This window comes from Neovison vison, chromosome X (assembly GCF_020171115.1).
Source record: "Neovison vison isolate M4711 chromosome X, ASM_NN_V1, whole genome shotgun sequence".
NCBI classification, from domain to species: domain Eukaryota; kingdom Metazoa; phylum Chordata; class Mammalia; order Carnivora; family Mustelidae; genus Neogale; species Neogale vison.
In genome coordinates, this window is record NC_058105.1 from 101305851 (window position 1) to 101328164 (window position 22314).

Consider the following 22314-nt stretch of genomic DNA (forward strand, 5'->3'; position numbering starts at 1 on the left):
ATTTTCTTCAGATGAACTCTTGACAGGAAAGCTTGGTAATTGGCATGGCGGACCTGGTAGTGCAGAGTGAGAATATTTCTATGTGAGGAAGAAAATGAGAGGCCTAAGTGTTGACAACTGGTAGTTGGCCTTAAGCTATACATTCCTGATGAACATAATTTTATAGGACATCAACAGTGGGCAAAGATGCTCTGTGACAGTGTTAAAACAAAGACCACTCTATGACCATGCTGCACCAGAAATTTTAACAGCCAACAACACAGAAAATAAATCCCTGTGCAACTGCTAAACTGACCAAATATTCCCCTCTCTCTGCTCACTTGAGTGGGTGCCACTTGCTGTCCAGTGATAATTCTAGCCCTCCTCAATTCCCGGTTTCTGACAACATGCACTCCCGGACATGACCGTCACTTCCTTGGAGCCTCCCTAAAATCAATTAGCATAGCCCAAATCCTGCAGTCACCCCCCAATTCCTTTTTATCAGCATGACCCACTGTTACTCATGGTTTAGTATCCCTTGTTGTAAAAAAATAAAGTTAACTCCGTTGACTATAGAGTATTTCTAGTCGTCCCTTGCTGGCATTAACATGAGGCACAGACGTTGGCCTTTCCATCATTAGCACAACTAATCCTAAGTACAAGCTGGGAGGGTACAAGTGAAACGGGAAAGGAACCGATGGATTGAAAGATATGGACAGAACATACAACAGTGGTGACGAATTGTTTAGTGTGTGAGAGACTATGGACAGAGAACATACAAAGAAGACAGACTTCACTAAAATGATGACAATTTTTACTGAGCACTTACTATTTATAGCTCCAAGCACAGCTACTTACACTCAGTAGACTGTACTCTGAAGACTAATTTTTATTTTAAAGATGGGTCTTAGACTAAAGTTCTTTAATCTCAAGATGAATAGACCTTTGCACATCAATTCAGACTTACAATGTTAAAAACACAAGGATGCTATAGTGTTTTCTCTCCTCCACTGACATGGTAGGGAAGAAAAAAGGAGGATAACTGGCCAAAGAAGAAAGCTGAGAGGATCACTTTCTCTCTACTCTTGCAAGGTCAAGTAACAAATTAAATGAAACCAGTCTGTAATCCAGATTATCCCCCTCAACCACCAAGTTGTCAATGGAGAAAAAATAATCACTCAATATTCAACAATGTGGTTTAAACTTATTCTGATGAAATAATACTGAAGAACATCTTTTATTTTTAAAAAAAATTTTTAACTTGTTTATTAGAGAGCACATGCATGAGTGGGACAGGAAGAGGGACAGAAGGAGAGGGAGAAGGAGACTCCCCACTAATCTGGAAGCCCAACAAGGAGCTCAATCCCAGGACCCTGAAATCATGACCTGAGCCAAAAGCAGCTGCTTAACCGACTAAGCCACCCAGGATCCCTGAGGAACAGCTCTTAAAAATGCAGATTATCAGATTTGGACTAAAATATTTAACCTTTCAGAGAGCATCCCTAAGGAGGCTCCCCTGCTTATCTCCCTAATGTGGTGTCAGGTGTATGGACACAGAAGGGTTTTATTTTAAGGATCTCCCTAACATAATAAAGATCCAAGGCCCTCAGGTATGATGCCCTCTAGTCCTCTAGTTTTAGGGACAAAATTCCTTGTAAACATGGGTGCTAGGTGATCTTGCTGACAGTATGGCTGAAGTCTCTGATTGGTTCAGTTAGTGATCTGGTCTCTTTTAACTTGGTTAAAACAACTGGACCTCACCTTGTTCTTCATTGGTGACGGACTAATGACTGTAACCAATCCCCCAGAGCACATTCAGCGTCAGCAGCTACAGTGAGTCCCTGTTTATCAGGCTACCCAAACTGTAACCCAATGTCTGTATCATTGCAATTGGGGTTGGTTCAAGAAATGAAAACTGCGGGTCTTCTGTCAGATCCCATTATAAGCCAAGTCCCTAGAGTTTTGTTGACAGTTGGTGGGAGAAGGGCAGACCAAAAAAATAACCTTTTCTCTAACTTTCTCAATGGAGAGTTAAAGAATAAGCCCTCTTCTCAGCCTTTAATGTTATGCTTATTCACTGGAAGTACCTCCTTCCTATCTCTTGCAGCCACAAGTGAGGAAATGGGTGACTGCTTTCTTCTTTCTCTCTTCCTTCCATCATTTCCTAGCCAGAAATGGGCATTATGTGTCTACAGATCCCCGACACTATATTTTTCTTGTACCACTGGGAAGAGCCTAAGGTCCTGTGTGGGTGGGGTAAGGAAACTCCTGATTAGGTTGACACTTCACAGCCCAAGATTTGGAAAAATACTTGCCAAAGATCATACTGGACTTGCAAGGGTGCCACCTTGTGGCATGATCCAACTTAAAATATTACTAAGAATTACCTAGATCTTCTCTAATCAGTCACAATTACCTCTCAGGCAGATGGATGCCTATAAAGAACTCAGTCACATGTAGTTTACTGAGGGAGTCAAAAAGAAACTAACCTGTTGGTTCAGAATAACTGACTGATAAAGAAATTATGATAATGCTGTCAATCTGTGAGAGCAAAACAGCAGCCAGGAAGAATACTAGAGTTTCTCACATTGCATAGCTTGACATGTTATATTGGGTTGGAGTGTTTGGGGTGGAGGTAGGCCTTCCTGATTTTTTTTCTGTTGCTAGAAAGGACTGATAAACTCTGAGAGACAGTAGTATATTAAAGTTTTATATTCCAAGAGATTTGCTCCCTTTTTTAATGTCAATGAACAGAACAGATGGTGGTAATATATGTTTTACATGTATATTTTGGATTTATTAAAAAAAAACTTTGCCTAGTAATCTTAATGATTGACTCTATTTTTCCAATCTACACTGATTCACTTGCTCTATAATTCTCTATTTTGACTATTCTAGAACTATGAGGAGAATGTGAAGCATAAGATCTGAGCATTTCCCTAATCAAAGCAAAGAAGTGAAAATTTTAATAAGTCTATTTAAAATGCTCTGGGGTCTGTAATAAAAATGCTAATGCAAAATATACTATTAAACATATTTACACACTAGATATCCCCTAATGTTGTACAAATACTAAATCTTAACCAAAACTGGTTTATAGTCCACATTACAAAAATTCCATTTTTCCTACTTCATGAATTATTTCAAAGGCAATTTTCACCAGCATGTGACTGTAAAGTGCTGGTATTTTTAATCCTCTGTAAATACATTCAAAGTTTAAACACAGTGGGAAGTTTCTTCTCTGTTGGAAATTTAATACAGCTGTGCTGAGCAAAAGAAGTTGAGTTGTCTTTCAAATTGGACATATTAATTTAACTAAAGTAAATTAATCCCATACTGTAGGACACCAACCTGATTTAAAAATTTATAGTTCAAAGGCTAAAAATCACTCTAGTTTCAAATAAAACATCAGACTGTAGAGTAACAGATAGGATAATCATCTTAGTATCAGTTGAGGGATCAAGTTCCATGCATTTGGAAATGACTGATCTATCCATTCATGCCATAGAGTACTACTGATCTAAAACACGTATGCTTGGAGCGAAATAAGTCAATCAGAGAAAGACAATTATCATATGGTCTCTCTGATATGAGGAATTTGAGAGGCAGGATGGGGGGTGTAGGGGGAAGGGAGAGAAAAATGAAACAAGGGACCGGGGAGGGAGACAAACCGTAAGAGACTCTTAATCTCAGGAAACAAACTGAGGGTTGCTGGAGGGGAAGGGGGTGGGAGGGATGGGGTGGCTGGGTGATGGACACTGTGAAGGGTATGTGCTATGGTGAGTGCTGTGAATTGTATAAGACTGATGATTCACAGACCTGTACCCCTGAAACAAGTAATACATTGTATGTTAATTTTTTTAAAAAAATGTATGCTTAGTTTTCATTACACTTCCTTACATGCACACAAAAAGCCTGCAAGATATTTACTATACTCTATCATAGATATCCATTTAACAAAAATACTGTACATATTCTAATTTCCACATCTCATCACTTCTCCGCAGAAGTATTTTGAGTCTTGCCTTAGCTAATGACAAGACCATACTACGGAATGTTTTCAAGGTTTTATATTTCAAAGAGCAAGGAATATTGTTTCAGGCAGTCAGTTCTAGGTGGCATGATAGAAATGGTCACAAAAGCCAATCCTCTGATTCTCTCCAATCATCTCATGTGCCTATAGTAATGACAAACTTTTCAATACTTGGAACGCTGTTATGAATAAATTGGTCTTCTGAGGTCAGATAGTACAGATAGCTCACCAGCTGAGTAGATGTGAAATAGTCTATGAGGTGCTAGTGTTGACTGATGCATCAGTGCACTAAAACACACTTTTCTGAGTTAACAATGGGCACTAGAAGGTTTACAAATGTCCAGAAACCCTCATCCGTGTACCTGTTAGACTCAGAGAAGACCGAATATTTTAGACTACCATCAGCAACAGAGAGTGAGAGTTCTTTTCAGTTAATCTGAGCACAACAGACTGTCGATGTTAAGCATAAAGAAATCCAGAATCCAGCAATGATGCATAACTTTGGAGACAGAACCCAGTGACAAGAAACCATGGAGTTCCAGGCCATTACATTGCTCATGGTATGGTGATGTCAATCTGTAGGTAGTCAAAGGCCCAATGGAGGGCACCCCACTAGAGTATGGGGAACCTAGAGAGGGAAAGGTAGGTAGCCATCTGAAATGAGAAGACTTAACATCAAAAAGTAAGATGTGTGGGGTGTTTTGAAAGAATGTCCAAAAGATTCGTAGATAACTTTTGCTATTAAAAGGTGAAACCTAATTCCCCTCTTCCGGAATACGGATTGGATTTAGTGACCAGCTTCTAAGAGAATGTGGCTAGAATGATGCTGCGTGACTTCTAAGGCTACTTTTGAAAAGGTGATATAATTCCCTGCTGGTTCTCTCTTTCTCAGGATATTTACCCTGGGAACCTACATCACAGGAAGAAGCCCCATGTGGGTGCCCCAGTTAACAGCCTTTGCCCGAGGTCCCAGCCTCTCGCCAGTATCCCCTGCCAGCCATGGATGAATGGAATTCTCAGAAATGACTCCAATCTAAAGATCCCAAATGTCCATCGACTGATGCATAAAAAAGATGTATATAAAATATACATATATATAATTATATACATAATGGAATATTACTCAGCCATAAAAAGAATGAAATCTTGACATCTGCAACAATGTAGATGGAGCTAGAGAGTAGTATGCAAATAAGCAAAATAAGTCAGAGAAAGACAAATGTAAAATTTCACTTATGTGTGAAACAAAACAGATGAACATTGGTGGCGAGGGGCAGAAAAAGTGGCAAATCAGGAAAACAGACTCTTAACTACAGAGAACACACTGAGGGTTCCTGCAGGGGAGGTGGGTGAGGGGATGGGTGTGGCACAAATTTGGCTCTAATTCCTCTAAGATCCAAAATAAAATAAGAAATTAGGCAATTACATAATTCACAGGGTTCCTAACATTGAACAAAACAATTGCTCAGGAGTACACCTATTCCTGGCTTAGGAAGTGAAACAGAATTATTTTTCTTTTAGGGAAGAGTCATAATAAGAAGTTATTATATGTTGTAAATGAACATCTTTTCAGTTACTACACAGGCAAATTCTGGAATATTTCTTTTTCTTACTATCTTACAGTTTAAGTATTTTTTATTAAAAAAATAACAATAGGAAGACACATGAATTAAAAGATTAAAAAAAAAAACCCTACCCCTGCCACCCACTTTGAAATGTCATTTTCATTAAATGAGAAATTTTGGACTCTGTTTAAGTTCAGATTTGTTTATTCCTATGATAGCACCGCACAGTTTAACAAGGTTGTTTCATAGACATTAACTGAATTTAGTAAGGCTGGTGGTAAAATATTTTTTTAAGATTTCATTTATTTATTTGGGAGAGAGAGAGACAGAGAAACAGAGCACAAGCAGGTGGGGGGGGGCAGAGGGAGAAGCAGACTTCCCAATGAGTAGAAAGCCAGATGACAAGGGACTCGGTCCTAGGACCCTGAGATCATGACCTGAGCCCAAGGCAGAGGCTTAACTGACTGAGCCACCCAGGTGCCCCATGTAGGTAAAACATATCTGCATGTTTGAGTATGATCTACATATTAGATCTTCTGTTACGTCAATCTAATAATTCATTTTAATCTTTTAATTTTATCTTTTTAAAGATTTTACTTATTTGACAGAGAGAGACACAGCAAGAGAGGGAACACAAGCAGGGGAAGTGGGAGAGAGCGAAGCAGGCTTCCCACTGAGCAGGGAGCCCGATGCCGGATGCCATCCCAGGACCGTGAGATCATGACCTGAGCCGAAGGCAGACATTTAATGACTGAGCCACCCAGGCGCCCCTCTAATAAATCATTTTAAAATATCTGGAAAAGTGTGTGTACCACATGTCATTCAAACAACACTCATGAAATATTTTTTAATCAAACTGGTAACAAATAATGAATGGTGGTGAGCATAAAATTATTTTATCTAGTACCTATCTAGAATATAGCTATTAAGTATTCAACATTTTTTCAGGTCATAGGTCCTATTGGTAACAATGTGAGGGTATAGGTTTAACGTTATTTTGTGAACGGTAGTATGGATCCATCTGGAATGAAGAGATACTCCGCTCTCTCTGAGGAGAGGCAAATCAGGCTGGGGCACACCTACTTGAAGGGTCAAGCTCCCTTCAATAACTTTCTTGAACTGCTGGCAATTTATAGAAGATTGGGTGACTAAGGCCCCAGGGTTCTGCCCTATAGCTTCAATCACTTGGTGATTAGCATTACCTTCATTTGATTTTGCTCAATAAGTACGGTTCAGAGATTACTTCCCTACAGAGAAGAAGAAACATATCCTTTAGTATGGGTTTTCATGTCTGTTGGCAGTCTTATATCTCAGTACAAATCAATTCATTGACATTTTATTTATCAAACATTCTTCCATGTTTTCAAGGAATGTTTTGTTCACCTAGTACCTAATTACACTTGGTCAAGCGAACAGGATCAACTGATAAAAACATGTTGGACTGTGAATGAGTTCATCCCTGCATGTCATAAATATTAACTATGCTTGGCATTATTCTTGATGTGCTGACTGAGGTTAGAATGTTCTGTGAGATGGACAGACCAAGTTCTTTTGCTCTTCTGTAGTTTATATTCTGTTTGGGAAGACAAACAATATATCATTAAATACGATATTTCCAGGTGTGATGAGCACTGTCATGCTTTAAAACTGGGTTTTGAACTTGGAAAATGGTCTTTTGAAAAGAAAATGTAAGACTGCAGCCAAGAGGAACTTAATAAAAACACTGTGGGCTGCTTTTAGTAAAGCTGTTCCTCCTGGGAGAACAAATTAACAATCTGAAGTTGCTACACATGTATTCTGGAATTGAACAAACAAGTGGCGGGGTCACGTTTCTCACTGTGGGGAGTAGGAGGTTATAGATAAGCAAGTAGAATAAACCTTTTGATACAGGAAGAGAGTTGTAAATGCCAATATAAACTCATCTTTTGCTTAACACAGATGGATAGAGACAGAAAAAGATTTAGGTAAGTGTGTTTATGTGCTTTAATATGTGTATGTACACTTTCCAGCTGTGCTCACTAAGACGGTTTCTAAGCATGTATACCTCCACAGCAACAAGCACATTCAGTGCCCAGATCATGTTTCTAGTACCATTCTCTAATGAAAGGAACTGGGGCTTCTTGGAGAAATTCTGGATCAGGGAATATATGAAATGAGCCTGGAGTGTCTTATGGTACCAGAAAGTAAGGAAGTACTCAAAAAACAAAACAAAAAGATGAAAGTATATCAAAGGCACATAGAAGGCAATCTGAAAGAGTTTTCACTGGGCCAAACTGGGACAATCTGAGCAACAAAAAAAGGAGTAATGGATTATAACCAGAAATATTAAATAAACATCCATGGATCTATACAGAAAACAAAGACCCAAGTGTCCTGGTAAGTGTTCTATACAATTAAATGAATAAATAAGTAAATGGTGGAGAGGGATCAAATCTCTGGTACAGAAGTAGAATTTGTGTGGATACTCCCCCTCAGGGAAATGGAGCTAACCCCCACCCCCAGTGTAGACTTAATGACTTTCTTTCCAAAGAAACCTGTGATGGAAAGGTGGGGGACAGGAGAAGAGTAGCTTAACTATGGAGAAACCTGAAGAATACTATCTTAGCCCACTGTTCAAGGTTATCATCTTCAGGGATAACTCATGTCAGTGGCATATACCCCTGATATAATGTAGGGAGAGTGACACTTCACTTATATGGTCTTCCTCCCCAAAACCTGTAACTTCAGTCTAACCATAAGGAAACTTTCAGAGAAACCTCAGTTGTGGCACATTCTACCAAACTCCTCACCAGTACCTCTCAAAACTGAAGGTCACTGAAAATAAGGAAAATCTGAGAAACCATCCAAGATGAGAGAAGGCTAAGGAAATGATAACTGAACATAATGTGGCATCCTGGTATGGCCATGGAACAGAACAGTAGGTAAAAACCAGTGAAATCCAAATAAAATGTGAAATTTAGTTAATAGTAATGCACTAACATTGGTTTTCCTGTTGTAAGAAATACATCACAGTACCATATGATGACAATAGGGAAAACTGGAGGTGGGATATAAGAAGAACTCTGAACTATCTTTGCAAATTTTCTGTACATCTAAAACAATTCTAAAATTAACAGTCTAAATTTAAAAACTGGGTTTTGTGAAAGTACAGTGACTGAGAGGCAGAGCGAGTTGGTTACTTTAGACTGAAGGTAGCTGGGGAAAGCTTTTCTGAAGAAGTGATATTTCAATCTAGATAGGGCCAGGAATGCAGAGTTCTGGAGGAAGGGTATTCCTTGAAGAGGGAACAGCAGATACAAATTCTTGACACAAGGATGAGCTTTGGGTGTTTAAGGAACAGCAAAAAGACTTGTGTGGTCAAGACAATAGCATATGTGGGCACCTGGGTGGCTCAGTTGGTTAAGCATCCAAGTCTTCATTTTGGCTCGGGGCATGATCTTAGGGCTGTGGGATCGAACCGTGCATCTGGCTCTGCGCTCTGTGTCGAGTCTGCTCAGGATTCTCTCTCTCCCTCTCCTTGTGCCCCTCCCCCTACTCAGACACTCTCTCTCTAAAAAAAAAAAAAATCACCCTAAAAAAAAGCAGAATATGGGGCACCTGGGTGCTCAGTGCATTAAGCCTCTGCTTTCACCCCAGGTCAGGATCTCAGGGTTCTGGGATCGAGCCCTGCATCGGGCTCCCTGCTCAGTGGGGAGCCTGCTTCCCCCTCTCTCTCTGCCTGCCTCTCTGCCAACTTAAGATCTGTCAAATAAATAAATAAAAATCTTTAAAAATAAAAGAATATAGCATATGAACAGAGAAACTGGTATAAGATGAAAGCAAAGAAGAAATCAAAGGAGTAGCCTGTGTAGGGCTTTACAGGCCATTTGTCTTTCTCTCATACTAGATAAGGAGTTACCTAAGCATAGGGCATATGACACTCTTTTCTCCCCTAACTCTAGTACACTGACTCACAGTGTTTGGGGTTTTTTTTGTTGTTGTTGTTGTTTTTCTTTTGAGTGGCTTCAAAACTGAGTGGGGGGAAATAGGTCCCATGGTGTGCTGGTAAATGTATAACAACTGATTCCCTAGAGGAAAATAAAGCCCAGATTTGTATTGTTGACCAAATTTCTTGGTATGAATATTCCCACCATGGCCAATTTCAACCTACCAATGTAATATCACTGACAGGCTTAGGAAGAGATGTGTACAATAACTTCACAAGGGCTAGCATTGCTCTACACATCACTGCACAGAGACCACTTAGGATCTCTCTGAACAATACCCATTTAGTGCGATTCTCAGTTGGCGATGATCCCACTTACTCAATCACAAACACGTATTTTTTCTCAGCTTTTTTTGGAAGGACATTATGAGAGACATTATTGAATTATAAAGTTGCTCAGAAAAAGAAAGTTCAGTTGGTAATTCCTTTAACTCGTTCTTAGTAAACTAATTTCGCCTCCCTCAACATCCCTAATTCCCTGTAAGAGTACCCATAATTCATCTCGGCCTGAATGATTTTCTAATGTTTTCTGGGTCTTCAGAATCATCCTTCGGTCTTTTCTTGGACTCATTATAATCTTCACATTTTTAAAGAGGAGAATATCTCCTTTCTTCAACACCACCACTTTTGTATCTCTGACTGCTCGGTGATTATGGGCAATAATTTGGGAACTTATGGCAATGAATCCCCTTTTAGTTTAAGTAGCTGGTTGGAAGCATCATCCTGAGGTCCTGGAACTTGGCCAGCATGCTGATACTGGAGCTCTTGCTGGAACTGAGTATCTCTCCCTAGGATGCAGCTGACAATGAGAGACAGCAACATAACGAAGCAGCTGCTCTGTGGCCCTGCTGTGTTAAGAAAATGAAGGGAGCCCGGGCTAAAGGAATGGCAGAAGGACATACAGAAATGCAGCAACTCCAAGGAGTCATTATAGCTAAGGCATGTAAGAAGCTATAGCTCTCTGTGTGAACTCTCATATGATGGCTTGGGTGTACAGTCCTCACTAAATTTTCCAGAATGTGGAGGCTTTATGTGTATGTGCGACAAACATGACCACAGACCATATCTCAATGATGTAAAATGCACAAACAATAAAGACCAGCATTTATTAGTAGCATAGTGTGCAAAGGAGATGCATTACAGTTCTAAAGTGGGATTGGTTTTCTAAAAATAGCCTTCTGATAACAATGTGATTCCTTTTATAATAAGGGAAACAATGCCCAGAGAGTTAAACCATTAGGCTGAACCATATAAAATCACCGTTTTTTGTGGCTTAGAAATGCAAGTATCTGTAGCCTCCTATTCAGTGTTTTCTGGCCAAAAGGCACAATGTTGGTAACAAAGCAACAATCCCACTTAAACTGAAGTCTTCCAAAACCAGATCCTGTTCTCTTTCCATTTCACTGTGCTGCATTTTTAGGCTGGCAACCTTTTAGTTGATAAACTTCTAGAAAGTGGGGCTTCTAACTTTTTGTATGTGGCTTAGAAACAATAAATGGTTCAAACACCAGTAGAAGATCATTCATATTGCTCATTTCACAAGAGTTGTTAGCCCCAATGCTTGTAAGCATTGTCTGGGGAAGATTAATAAAATGCATACTTCTAGGCCACAGACCTGGTGATTCTGCCTCAGGACGTTTCTGACAAGGCTCAAGCTCTGTATTTTTAATAACCATGTAACACAGTTCTGATGCGCCTAGTTCTGGAGAGGTGTTGGGGAATCAATGAAAAGAACATTATGATGAAATGGGTTTTTCTCTTTGCACAGAGTGTTTCGGACTATGCAGATATACTAAGTGAGAACAGTACCAGTAGGCAATTTGTAACAATGGAACAGGGATGAGCTGACGTGCCATGTGCATTCATATACCACTTGCTATGGCTACATCTTTAGTTCAGTCTATACTCTGAAGGCCTGCTGGGGGTTTGAGTAAATTGCAAAGAGTCAATTCCTTCCTTCCTTCTCAAACTCTCCAGCTCCCTCTTCTCCAACATCAATGGCCCTCATTTTCTAGTCTCCATGCCATTTCCTGAAGCCAACAGCTGCTATTAAGTGAGTGTGACCATTCAGGTTTCTGGTGGGAGAAACACCCCAGAGATAAACCATTTTGCACACAAAATTTAAAAAAAAAAAACCTATTTTGAGATACCACAGCAGAAACCTTGCTTGCTAACTAAGGAAAATCAGTATCTCAAGAGATAACATATAGAGAGTAAACAGCAAAGAAAACATAAATAAAAACAAGGTAATTATATTCCCTTCCTTCAGATTTATATTCTATTTTCTTCAGCCATTAGTAAATTGGCCTTTTATATATTTGTTTGTATAACTCACCAAGTTTGGCTTATATGCTTTCAAAAATAACCTATGATTATATTTTCTCTGTGTTAGTCATTTGTCAATGTCACAGGGACCTAGAGGGTTTTCTACCTAAACTTCCTCCCTCCCCATCCTCCAACACACCACACACACATACACACACACATCCCAGTCCTGTTTTTCTGTGTTGTTTACAGCCCTCCACTTCAGGAAACTGGGGAGTAACTGGAATAAGGACTCAAAAATTTCCCTTCTTTAGCTGTAACTAAATCATTTGTACTACTATTTGCACGTTCTATATACTTAGATGAGATTTTAAAACAGCCACTGATTTGTTTATTTCAGTACATTTACTGAGGGCATATCACAGAGCAGATGCTATGCCAAGCCACTGGGATAGAGCCCTTCAAAAAGTCAGGCATTAATCATGACTTTTTGAGCTTAATTTTTTTAAATGTTTATTTATTTTTTGAATTTCTTTTCAGTGTTCCAGAATTCATTGTTTATGCACCACACCCAGTGCTCCATGCAATATGTGCCCTCCATAATACCCACCACCTTCTTGAGTTTATAATCCAGGAGGAAGACAGACATTAAACGTTTCATTGAAACCAGGACGATTGCTATGAAATACAGAATACTGCCAAGGGAGAATATAATGGGGAGATGTAACCTAATCTGGGATTCAAAGAGGGCCCCCATGATCACATGCTAGCCATACTGATGGGGACAGAAGAGGTAAAGGGACAGAGTAGCAAGAAAGTAGGTGAGGAGCAGGGGCCAGATACTGGAAGGCTAAACAGCATTTAAAGTCTTTGATGACTCACTCGAAGGTTTAATACAGAAGAGCAGCATTAAATTCTGGTTCACCATCTTCAAATGAGTGGAATATTCCTCTTCCCAATGCACTAACATGTATGAAGGGTCTATTCTCAAACCCATTTTTACAACTGGTTACAGCTGCGTAAGTTTTTAACTCTTTGTAAAACCAGCTTCCTTCTGTCCTTAGAATATGTTTACATGATAACCATGTTTCCCCGAGCATTTGTGTAACAATGAATAATAATGCACTGAGTTAAAGAATATGCTGATGGATCATTTCACTTCAAGTTGATATTGACTCATGGGTGAGAATTCCTGGAATCCATTGATTCCAGGAGATCAATACATTACATGTAAGAAGCAATTTTTTTGGTGGTTTACTGATAATTTCATGTAGTTCAGAAACCAGTCTTACCTAAATCATGATACATTTAATCTCAGGAGAACCCTTCAGTCCATTTATACCCTCAATATCTCATCATCTACCTATGTTAATGTTTCTACTTTTAACCACTATTTTAAAACAGGAAAGAGTTTTAGAGATAATTGAGTCCAGATCACTTCCACTCAAAGAAACCAAAAGGTTCAACAATCAGCCCCAAACCACACTGTGAGTTAGGGCAGAGTAGAGATGTGCATGCTGATCTCCTGATTTAGTTTCAAGGTTTACAGACTAATCTCAAACAATGGAGATTAAAAATGTGGGACCCAGAATCCTTGAAATAATTACTCTGTCAGTAAATTTGATACGCGATACATACTTTTATTCCAGCTAGCTGAGTTTAAGCACTATAATTAGAAACCAAAACCAAAACAACCCATTCCCAAAGCAAACCCCAAACTTTAGTCCCCTTCTTGCAAAAGGTAAGATTTTCTTGGACCTTAACTCATAAGAGGTATATTCAGTAATTATCAAGGTTCAAATGTTGGCATTAATTTCTACTTTTTTTTTTTTTGCTTTAGTGAAAAAGAAAAATTTTTACAAAAACATTTCAAAGAGTTTTACAGAACACGAATCAGCTTTTATAAACCTATAACTTGATTGTATAACATGAAATAAGTTGAATGCAGTTTCCTTTAAAGATAATCTAATTTCTAAAAAGTTAAGGAATAGTGCTTGACAAAATCTTTTGGTTTTATTGCTCTTAAAATATACTTTTAAAAAATGAGAACAACTTGAATTTGCTCATCCTTAAAGAGGAGCCTGTTGCTTTTATTCATTTCGGTAATAGTCATTTAGCTTGGTTTTTGTTGTTTACTCTGATGCACTCTGTGGGTTATGTACTCCCTGGGTGCTCAATAAATGGTTGCTGTCAGACTGCTGTCAGACAGATGTGTTGAACTCCTAAGCACTACTGTAGCGAGCACAGATACACAGATGCTGAAAGGGAGAAGCTTACAGATTTAGGAAGTGAGGCAGGGAAGGGATGGAGGTTAGGGCTCATCAAAGAGCTGAGCCTATGTGCCATTTGAAATTAATATCTGTCAATTATTTGGAAGCATATGTAGGGAATTAGTGAATCTTAGTGCTATGGATTATTGTTATTGTTAGATAAACAAAATAGGGTTTCTATGTTAGACTTTTGTTTTCATCTCAAATATTTTTGTAAACTTCAAGAGGCAAGCACAATTTCCTAGTAATGCAGCCTAGGCCCTGGAATATACCAGATTATCAATAATCACTTCTCATGGGCCAGGCTCTGTGCTCTGGCTGTGCATGTCATGACAGATAAGACCATTTCTTCCGCAGAGCTCACAGAGAAGTCATACAGGTGAGGTGTTTCTCCCACCACGGGCACCAACCTCTACTCACCATGACTTGTATTTTTTGTATTCTCATGCTTTGACAGCTTGGGGTCTGGCTGAACCTAGAGGGACTGACCCTTCCACAGTTGGCTAATTCCTAGAGAGAGCAAGCAGTTTACCTGGGAAACATGATTTTCATATCCACACCAATCGATCCAGAGCCCATACCCCCAACCATCCCTTTAATCAGGCTCTTACTTCTGGGCCACTATGCCTCTGCCCTAACCACCCCAGGGCCAGGTCCCAGACAATGAGACATAGCCCCTATTGCCCCAAAGTCCAATGAGATTATTCAAACTACCCAATCCTCAGACTGCTCACCCTGTCTCATCCATTCCTTCCTACAGAAACCACAATAAAAGCTCCTGACCATGTTTTCCTCATTCTCCGTCTGCCTCCTGACTGACCCTGGTGCTTCCCCTATGTGGCCCATCATGGCATTCCTGTGTGTCCTGTCTCTAGGGATGTGTTGAGTAGAGCAAACTTTTTCCTTCATGGCAGTCACAAGCATGTCTGTGTGGCTTACCATTCCCAATTAAGACATACCCTGGCTACCCTCAGAACACAACTCCACCAAATCATTCTTTGCTTTCAACTGAGGTCTCGAAGATAATTTAGGGTTGGTAGGAGACATGAGTATAGATGGGCCACGGCTGCAAGCATCTATAATGCACAAGTAAATAAATTATGAACTCTCTACAGGTAAAGGAGGGAAAAGGCCATGAAATAAATTCAAAAGAACTAGATTTTATATATGTCCAGTATATGAAAGGCAATAACTTTAAAGCACTTACTAAAAATAAAACTGAGTGCCAACCTCCAAGCAAATTTCAAGGAATGAGATAGTTTCCCCACACGGGTAAGACTGTATTTATCATTTTTATTTAATCATTCTTTGGAAATCATTCTTTAGAAAGCATGGGTGAAAATATCTGTAGTCATAAAATACTGATGGTGGTTGTTGAAAGAACTTGTACTTTGAAAGATTAGATTGAGCCTGAGGATTGAATAATTGTTATAGAGTTATGAAAATAATGGGCCATGTTAAGGAATTAAAGGTTTGCAGCTATATATACTCTGGGAGCCAAAAATCAATATTAATTAATATTGTTAAATGTTAACTATGTTAACTGTTAAATGTCTCAGTGTGCTCAATCTTTTAAAATACATTTTTCCTACTCTTTAGAAATAGATATATGATTATGAAATGGTGATTGAATTAAATGATCTTTCTGTACAGAAAGAGCAGTAGTAAAAGAAAGATGATGATTTTTATTTTATTTTCAGAATGAATGATAGAATTCTCCCTTCTCCCAGCATAGAAAAGTGCCCATCGTTTCTATGACTCATTTGCATGAAAACCATTTATAATGCAATTATATGCTTAACTGTAGCCACGATGTAGGCCTTCTTACATCCAGTACTACCAGATCACTTGTTAAGTGCTTGGTTTTTCCTGCCTTCCTACCATGCACATGATTCATGGAAGTTACTCAGTAGACAAGGAAAACACCCGGTGCTTTTTGTTGTTTTTCTCACACCATTTAGGGGTGTGTGTGTGTGTGTGTGTGTGTGAGAGAGAGAGAGAGAGAAAGAGAATGACATAGTTTCAGGCATCATTCAATTAATCAAAACAAAAGAGAAAGCCAAGAAAAAGTAGCCTAGAAAATTGTATTAGGAAAACTCTCACTGAAATAGGTTACTGTTCAGCATCGAGGTTCACACCATTATGTTTATCATGAGAAAGCATCCCTTAAAATGCCGCAGCTGTGGAACCTAATGAAAATCCAGAGCATCTGTACCGTGACAGAAATTCATTGCCAAGCCCTGGTGCTGGCCTACTGGTGGGCGTGGAGAATGTCTACCACTGTCTTCAAGAACATTCTTCAGATATTCCAGAATCATTATCACTGGCCCCATGGAAAGACACATTTATCAAGGCATTGCAGCAGATTGATTTTTTTTCTACAGTTGATATGCAGTGGAATGGAAAGACATTCAAACTGAAGTCAGAGATCATAGGTATCTAAGAAAGGAATATACATAACAAAAATCTATTGCCAACAAAGAGATGGAATTCTCACCGGTCTGTTGTAGCAGCAAACAATCCAATGTGAGAAATTGGAAAATAAACTCTCACAGGGATTAAAAGGAGTCCTACAGCTTACCCATGCATTAAGTACATAAGAAAAAGTGAGGAGCTTTACATTTACTGAGTGATTAAATCGTTCCATGCTCTGTGCTAATGGCTTTACCTATGTGATCACATTCTCATCACCACAATAGCCCTGAGGATAATCATGATACCAGAAATAATACTACTAATAGACATTATAGAACACTTGCTATATGCCAGATTTTAAGAGTTTTGCACAAACTAACTTGCTATTAAATTTTCTCAACAAAACTGAGTGGTAAGACACATTATAGTACTAATTTTAGAGTCAACGAAACTGAAGCACAAAGATATATGTTGCATTCCCAATACCCAGAAAGTCAAAAGGACCCCAATACGCATCATGCAAGAAACAGTTGGAGAATTTAGTAAGGGAAGGGGAAGATTCAAAATGGAATCAGGTTGGTGGCCACCTTCAAATATACAGATGCCTGACATCCAAAGGACAGATTACATTGGATCACTGTGACTCCAAAACATCTTGCCATGAACAGGGAGTGGAGAAGACAGGATGACATTCTGAATTGTTCAAGAATGAACACTGCCTTAGGGAACTGGGAATTCTCCAGCAACCTCCATTACAAAAGGGTTCAAGTAAAACTAGGCAACCACCAGGCCAAGTAAAATGAGGCAGACTCCAACCTTTCAAATCCCAGTGATGTGGATTCGAATCTTTGCCACTTTCTGTGTGACCCTGGGAAAGTTATTTAAGTACTCTGTGACCATTCCTCATCAATTCAAATAAACAGAGGTACCTGGTTCACAGATAATAAAGTCTGCCACATGATAAGCTCAATCCAGTTTGCACCACTTGGCAAACATGAGAGGATCATTCTGACAACAATTTATATTTAGCACATTTCTAAGGTGTGAAATCGTAGCTAAATTTAAAAAATATATACCTGAGGGGTTTTTTTCCCCTTTTACCTTTTGGGCTGTTATGTAGATTTCATTATTGACAATTCTGTGAGAATTTTATATCTAAGGATAGCACAAAGAGACCAATGGTATATATGCTTAGGAGATTCTGGCTCCTGGTTTCTGTTTCCATGAGAAAGATTTTGAAAAAATTACTTTATCTCATGGTGGTTGCAGTGGGTATGAGGGGCTTTCTAAATATTGAGGGGATGATGTCTAACTTTTTACTTACTCATTCTGCAGTTTTCCTACTCGTGTGATTCATATGCAGAAGATCCTTTTTGTGGATCTGTCCTTTTCTTACATTTGTCTGTTGTGACATATTTTCCCTAAAATACAGCTGCCAGTTTGATCTACATGCTGCGTCAGCTGGAAGGCTATGAAATGCCTCTCACAGATTCAGCTGGTCCAATGGAGTGGCTTTGATTTTTCTTTCCCAGCTGTTGTGTAACCTGGCTGCTCCTTGAGTGTTTTAGAACTAGTTTATGTTTCATAGCATTTAATAGCTTTGGAATTACCAGAAATAGTTATCATAATAAACATGAAAATGATAGCACTCATTCTTCTTCTTGAGACTAAGAGACACAAACTTTCTTCCATGCATTTTATCCCCTACTCTAACAGGTAAAGCCAACTACTGCATAACTATGATTCCAAATTTGCAATCAAGTATTTGGAGAGTTTCTGGAAATCTTCCTTCTTTATTCCCTCCCTGCTTTAAATTTTAGTCATTCTTTTTCTTTTATTTTCCTTTCTCCACACACTATTTCTGTATGAAAATAACCCTTCACCTCCTCAATTTCACACAGAAAAAGATTAGATGCACTTGACACCAACTTTCTGTGCTAAATATGGTCTACTGCAAGGGAAAGAGAATGAGAAAATGGCGACTAGAGAAAGAAAAATGTAGAATATGAGCTATACAGAAGGTTCCAATGATTCCATGTAGTGCCCTCTCAGTAACTCCAAGCCAGCCAGACATTTACTCTCCTTCCAATCCCTACCAATTCAGCAAAGTTGCTCTGAGCTTCAAAGTGAGCTTTTTTTTAATGGACCCTAGAAATCTAGTTATCTTTTTTTAAAACCAAAAATAAAGCTTTTCATTGTCTAGGGATGAACCAAAAGCCCTAAAATAGAAATAGCCTATGTAAAATGTAACACATGGAATTAAAATTAAACAGAAAATAGTTCTACCTGAAATACCCATCACTGTGAGGGAGAAGATTATGTACTGAGTTACTGAAGAGTCTGAAAATAAAGAGGACACTTCTGGAGACAAACTAAAGATAAAGTTTCCCCAAATTTTACTAGAAATTGTCCTGTCCTTAATCAGAATTCCAACTCCACTCTGGGAATGAGGGCATTCTTTTGTATGAATTCATATTCCCTGGGCTGACCCCATTTATTTGGCCCCCAAACATCCCAGTGAATCTAGCTTCCTGGATTCCTCCCCTATTCTCAAACTGGAGTCACAAAAAACATCTAACATAATATAAATACTAGCTCTGCTTACCCATAATTAGACACAATACATATTTCCTTCTGCTCTGGAAGGAAGCATTCCAGTTGATGTTTTATGAACTTGTTTAAGAAGACAAGCAGGGAGTCACAGATGATTTCAACTTGATATCTGGGCAACTACATATACAGCCTTTGTTTTTTGTCTGTCTGCCTTTTTTTTTTTTTTTCTTTTTTTACATAGCCTTTGGGAAATAATGGTGATCTAATACCCTAGAAGTTATCCAAACAAAATCTCAGTCATCATTTGGTGTTGCATTTTCCCTACCATTTAAAACTCCAACTTGATCCAGAACAGTGACTGCCACCAGGTCTTAAAGGATTTGCACACCCCAAGACACTGGTTTTCCCCATTCACCCTTGGGTTTTTTCATTCATTTACCAAGGGCTTATCTACTTCTGTCCTGTCTGGCATGCTACAAAGAAATGTGAAGAGAAGTCATGCTTTTGGCATTTAAAATCCCAAAGGGAGGGGTGCCTGGGTGGCTCAGTGGTTTAAGCCTCTGCCTTCAGCTCAAGTCATGATCTCAGGGTTCAGGGATCGAGCCCCACATCGGGCTCTCTGCTCGGCGGGGAGCCTGCTTCCCCCTCTCTCTCTGCCTGCCTTCTGCCTACTTGTGATCTCTCGCTATCAAATAAATAAATAAATAAAAATATTTAAAAAAAAATCCCAAAGGGAAAATATTTTCAACCTCTACTGAGGTTATTTTAACTACCTCTTTGATGACATGGATTTTTTCTTTCTCCTTTAGTTCTGTTCATTTTACACTCAAGGTATTTATTTGAACATGGTCAGCTCAAGCTGATTCTTTTAATGGTGCCAGGTGGCATGGCTGAGTGTCTGACCTCCCTTTCATTAAAAATGTTTTATTAGCACTGAGCCAGCAAGCTTTCTATTCCAGACCCAAATGAAGAGCTGAATGGGCATAGGACACTTGGCCTGTTTGTAACCATCTGGTTCAAGTGACTTTCGACTACACCAAATCTGTCCCCACCTGTGAATTCACCCTTGAAACTGAGCTAAGGGAGTAATGGTCACAATGGCAGCCAGGCCTTTCCTGAGTCACTGCCAAGTTTAGGTTTCACATCTGGCAAAAAGGATGTTTTCAGCCAACTCATCCCTCTCATAGCAAATGCAAAGTTGTTTAAATGATTTTAAGAAAAGACTTTGTTTAAAACCTAATATATTCACCCAGGACAATTTTGGGGTTGACAGTCTAGTTCAGTCCTGCACTGTTAGAAGAAACAGAAAATACAACTTGCATTCTTTGGGATGTAATGGTCATCTCAATGAAATCATATGCCCCATGAGAAGACACAATTAGATCTGTGTTCTCTTTGCAAACTTTCATTTCTTACTGTAATAAATTCCTTCCACATGCTAAAAACAGACTCAGAAGTGGTAGATCATGAAGATTTGAGGCTGTTACTGAGACAGGGCTACTGGTGGCTGGAGGATCTTGCCTTTTCACTACAACATGAGCAATATCAGTACTTTCTTTTACATGTCACCATAGCTTCACTGTCTCCTCATGTTTATTCATAGCTTTTGAAAATGTTTATTTTATGGCCCCAAGAATAGCAGCACTGTTTATTCTTTGATCATTCGTAGTTGCCTCAATATTTATAAGACTACATGCACTGTTTTGCATCTAATCAGTATAAAACTTTAGAGCTCAGGGCTAAATCTTAGATTACCAAGATTGAGGGTGAAGAATGCCAAACTATCCATAATTGAGATTTTTTTTTCCAATTTTCATCTCTCAAACTGATCCTCTACTGAAATTAAAAATAGCAATGCAATTAACTATAACAAGGAATAAATAAAAGAATCAGTTGTAATACTCACGGTGGACAAGTTTCAGGATAATGAGATCTTTAATACTATTTGATAATATGCATGTTCCTCTAGTTATATTTTATACCAGTCTCTGTTAGTTGATCTTCTACTGTCCACCAGAGTCTGTCCTTGGTTATTTGGCTTTCTGTCCTCCACTCTGGCAGTTAAGTGTCATGGCCTCAAGTCTACTGCTGACAATTAAAACTGTTTCTTCAACACATATTTGTTGGGTGAATAAATGAATGAATAAATGTATGAAATGCAATTAGCCAGTGTCAAAAGCAATAAAATAAACTTAGAACCTTTGTTCATGTTATTCTTTATAGGAATTTATTATAGGAAAGGTACAATATATGAACAGGGTCTTTCAGTATACCACTTTTAATATTCCAAAAGCAGAAGAACTGACAGAATTTCTTTCTTGACCCATTAGATAGGAATATGAGCAAAAGAGAGTAGTCAGAAAAGTTTTGGCCTGAGCAATTAGAAAAAAGGCATTGACATTAACCATGATGAGGAAACTACAGCAGTTGTTATTTACTAGGACAAATATCAGGAGCTCAGTTCAGGCCATACTAAGTTTAGATGCATAAGTAATGTGGATACCAATTTGGAGTTCAAGGGAGAAATACAGACTAGAGATACAAATGCAGTAGTGATCAGTCATGAAATTTCACACAATCATCTAAAAATTAAACATAGAAAAGAAAAGAGATCCAAGGACAACACTTTGGGGCATTCTAACGTTTAGATGTCCTGGGAACAAGAGAAGAACCAGTCAAAGGAACCAAACACAGTAGTTAGAGAAGTAAGGAGGAGTGCACTGTCTTAGAACCCAAGAAAAGAAAGTGTGGCAAGAAGGAGATCATGACCAATAGTGGCAAATTTTACTATTAAACAAGATTAGAACTAAAATACAGCTTTTTTCCCCCCATGGAGATCATTGTCAACAGGGGGTTCCTTGAGGAGAGCTTTCCTGTATTCCTAATGGTGTAGAGGTTGGGCACAAGAATCTGTTCTTAAAGGGCCACAAGCAAAATGGGTGGGGAGGGGGCACCTGGATGGCTCAGTGGTTGCGCACCTGACTCTTGATTTCAGGTCAGGTCATGGTCTTGGAATCGTGGGCTCAAGCTCTGCATCAGGTTCCATGCTCAGGAGGGAGTATGCTTGAGCTTCTCTCTCTCCATGCCCCCCCATTCCTTCCCCTCCTTGCACTCAAGCACACACTCACATGCACACACTCTCTCTCCCTAAAACTAATCTTTCTTTTTAAGAGATAGTCGGGGGGAAAGGCTACCTTAAACAGAGCCCTCAAGCAGGTAAGTGCATAAGCCCCAGGGACATACTTGAGG